General features: G+C 38.3%; 1 pseudogene; it reads right to left on the reverse strand.

Moving 5' to 3' along the window:
- Nucleotides 1-555: 555 nt before the first annotated feature.
- On the reverse strand, nt 556-1958 carry LOC116422535 (annotated as a pseudogene).
- Nucleotides 1959-4451: the final 2493 nt, after the last annotated feature.

The raw sequence follows: 4451 nt of genomic DNA on the forward strand, positions 1-4451 counted from the left end.
TGAGAATAGAATAGGTATAGATCAAAGAGTAAGTTAGTTATACATGTGTAGATATAGGTATAGATCTCTCAGGAAGATTTGGAATCAACTTAAGGACTTAAGGCAAGTGATAGACATCAATGTCTGGGTAGAATTGGTAAAATCCCCTGCAAAGAGTCTGAAGTAAAAAAGAATCTATATTTGTGCTATGGGTTGTTCCATGCTCAGATAGTACCATTTCCTTTGGATATGGAAAAGCAAGCATGAATCCAAGTGCAGGATCCTTCAATTTCCCAAACAACATTTCTGAGAATTGCAATGCTTTATTCTACCTTTCCCTTCTTTGAGGCATTAAGCCAGGTTATTTTATAGCTGATCTCCAATTTAAAGAGCTTGCAGATTAGGCCCATTCTTGATATATATATATAGACTTTCTCATTGATTTTTAATAAACATACATCACTTTATTGACAATTTCAAAAAAGAAGTTTCCAAAAATAGAAAGTAATTTTCATTATCACTTTCACTCACATGTACTGAGAGTCACCCTGAAAAATTAGCATCATTGACAGCCCTCTACTGATCACATATGGGACAGATAATGAGTGATCCAGGAGTACGTTCTTCATTAAGAATGACAAAAGAGAAGTAAGGGCAAAGAGGCCCTTCAAAGGTTATGTTTGAGAGAATATGGATAAGGCTTCTGTCTCTGACGTCATAAAATGCTATATATCCATTTTCGTAATCGAGAAAAACTCCCACTTTCAGTACAGGCTGCTTTGAGAGAAAGCCATTTTGTGAATTCAACAGAAAGAAACTATTTCCATATGGGAAGCTTGCTAGAGTCATTACATGCTCAGATGAGGACAGTTTTCCATTTTTCCTGACTGAATCTTTACAGATGCCCAATTTCCACTGTGTCTTATCTTCCACTTCTACTTCCCAGTAGTGTTTGCCTGAGGTGAAATTCTGGCACCCCAAAACGGCAAGAACACAGTCATTTCTGTCTTTGTTGTCAGGCAAGTCCTGATGGACACTTCCATACTGAACCCTCTTCAAATCTTCAGAGAGGGTGAGATGAGGATTGGCTGATTCAGCATCAAGAGTTATTTCCCTCTGGAACCTCAGGAGCACTTCTCTCAAGCATGTGATGGAGCAGGTGTCCAAAAAAGGTGAAACAATCTCTGGTTCTTGAAGTAGAAGCTCACCATTCCTTTCCAAAATGCCTTTCATATTCTGGAGCATTTCCAGAGGCTCCTTGTCCAAGTTCTTCTCTACTTCTAACTTCAATTGTTGCAGATTCTGGATTTGTTGGGTCAGCTTGTCCATGTTCTCCTTCATTTTGATCAGGCCGTCTCTGGATTCCTGGTGTATCCTTGCCAAGTATTTATATTCTTCATCCCATAAGAAATTCTGAATTTTCCCATATTCAGAAATTGCCAAGTGTTTCAAAGTGTATTCATTCTCCTGACAGCATGCTTTACTCCTTCTCGATTGATCCAATATGGTTTCAAATTCCTTTTCTTTTATTGCTAAGACAGTCTGTGTCTCCTGGAGCTCATCCTTGCACTTGTTAGCAACTGTTTCTAAGGGAAGGACTTGGTGGTCCTTGTGCTCTGGGGCTGATAAGCAGTAATCACAGAGTAGCCTCCGGTCCTCTTCACAGAAGAACTTCTCTTGCTCCCCATGTTGATCACAGGTGGTCAGGCCCACCATGCTCTGCACCAAATGAGGTCAGACATTTTGCCAATGATGGACAGGTTCTGCAGGTGCCTATTGGGAACCAAATCACTGTACGTCATGACTCCTCTGCACTCTGGGCAAGTTAAGGTTTCAGTGGCTCTCTCCCTGCATTGGAGAAGACACTCTCTGCAAAAACTATGGCCACATTTCACAGTCAATGGGTCAGTGAAGTAGCCCAGGCAGATGGAGCAAGTAAGATGTCCCTTGAGATTTTCAATTAAGTCTCTTCTATCCATATTCTTTCTTCTCAGATATATCTGTCAGGAGTAGATGCTAGCTCTTGCTCTTGAGCTCTGGCAGCAAAAGATACTAACACTGAATTCTGGAGGTCTTTTTATATCCTTACCTTTGCTTAGTCCCTCCTTTTACTTCACACCCCAAGAGGTGAGAACTCCTTTCTTTTGAGAAGGCTTCTAAGTTTAGCACTAGGACTGAGTTCTCACCTTTCTTCCATTATAGGATTTAGCAGCAGTATGTCTTGGAGAAAACATTATTTCCTCTTAGCACCCTCCAAATTGGGTCATTTAACAAAATCTCATCTCATTTCTAAGTCTCAGGATCATCCATCACATCTTTTTACATTCTGATGTTCTGAGAGAGAAACTGGTCAAGAAAAACCCCAAAGCAGTTTCTGCTCTCCAAACTGCCTCTTTCCTTAACCAGCACATATACTGAATTTTCTCACTTTCTCATTAGTCCACTGGTAGAGATATCTTTTTCTTAATATATATATTTTTTAAAAGAGAAACTTATTTCTGATTCCTTCTTAGATGTTCCACTCAGAAAGGATAAGACTAGCTCTTTCCTTAGAAGTCTACCACAAAAGATTTGAGAGCTGATTTGTTGGTGTCTTTTTTTTTCACCTTTCCCCTTTAAAATCCTCTTTTTTCTCCTTTCTGAAAAGGTGAGAACTCCTACAACGCAGTCATCTTCAATGGAACACAATTTTTAGCATTTTCCATTTTCAGAATTATTTACTTCAAGATTCACAAATAGTGTTCACACCAAAGCAAATTAAATCAGAATTGTCTTGTCTTTCATACCAGTAGAGATTAGATAGAAATGACAGGATTTTAAAATTGGAGACAATGTGTCATTGTCATATCAACACCATCTTTAGAATGTCTTTGATGTGGTAGCTGTAAGAAGAAATGGAGCAAGGTCTATGGGGGGGGTAAGAAGAAGGGGGGGAACAAATATATAAAAAGGGAAAGTAGTAATCAAGGCACATTTGAGAAAATGTCAAACTATAATTTCTTATCTTCTACTTCTCTGTGGATGTTGGAATCCTATTGTCAACTCAACTTGAAACAAGGTGAAAACTCAAGGGAGATGTTAGAATCCTGGTGTTAACTCAATGCCATTGATACAGTGCTTATTAGTTCACACCTTAGAGCAAATCCTTACAAGGTGATAAGTCTGATAGACTAATACTGATAGACAATAATGCTTGTGTTCACACCTTTAGAGAGCTCATATAAGCAAGAAGTATTTAAGTACTCATTGGAGTTCACACATTTGGGAGATTTCAGGATTTAGTATGAGATATCCGATTTCATACCTCCCTTGAAGCTCTCAGGGCCAGAGAGCACTCTGGGAGAAACCCATAATTCTATTCTCTCAGAAGAAATCATATATGAGAAACAGAGGCTCTCTTGAGGAGTTGAACTGAAGTAGATTGAAGAAGGGAGCATCAAGTCAGTTCAGGAGAAGGCTACTCTCGGAGGCACAATCAGATTCATTTCATCTCACACAGCTGTGGTGGCTGGGCTCCTGCACTTCCCCACACTGAGACCAAGTCTGAAAGACTCTCCAGAAAGCTGCCCAGCCACAGGTAAGGAGGTGCTGGCTAAAGGCTGAAGAAAGTAGAGGCAGAAGCAAGAGACAAAGCTACAAGAGCTCTTAGAACCAAGGAGAGAGAGGGGCCTCTAAGGAAACTAACTGGGCTATAATGGAGAGAATAAAAGATCTGAACTTTTAGCACCTGGCTGCATTTGGGTGATTTTTACTTGTAGCTGAAACTAAGGCTGCCTCCAGAAAACCTCCCTGAGAAACCTCTCTCCCAGAGAGAACTCTTATTATTTTAAAGAAGAAAAACACCACATGTGGAGATTTTATTTATTAAAATAATACCTTTATTTACTAAATAATTTAATTATTAAATAATTATTTATTTATTAAAATAATGCCTTTATTTCAATAGATTTCCTATCTTTTCTGATTCCTTGAGGCTACTCTAGTACTCTATTTTGTATTTCATTCAGGGAAACAGTTTTCCAAACCCATCTCCCTAGGACTTCATCCAAGAGAACTATTCTCTCTTTTACTTATTTATTTTGTTTTTTTGTTTGCTCATTTAGTATTTTATTTAAGATTGTAAATTTACCTCTTCATCCTTCTCTACTTGAAAATTATTATTTCATTTTTTTTTTCCTTTCAGTCTGCTCCTGTTGCTTTTCTATCTCCTCTTCCAGCTAATCTCCAATTTGAAAGAGCTTGCAGATTAGGCCCATTCTTCATATATATATGACTTTATCTCATTGGTTTTAATAAACATACATCATTTTATTGACAATTTCAAAAAAAAAGTTTCCAAAAATAGAAAGTAATTTTCATTATCACTTTCACTCACATGTACTGAGAGTCACCCTGAAAAATTAGCATCATTGACAGCCCTCTACTGATCACATATGGGACAGATAATGAGTGATCCAGGAGTACTTTCTTCA

Source organism: Sarcophilus harrisii, chromosome 3 (genome assembly GCF_902635505.1).
Source record: "Sarcophilus harrisii chromosome 3, mSarHar1.11, whole genome shotgun sequence".
Taxonomy (NCBI): Eukaryota; Metazoa; Chordata; class Mammalia; order Dasyuromorphia; family Dasyuridae; genus Sarcophilus; species Sarcophilus harrisii.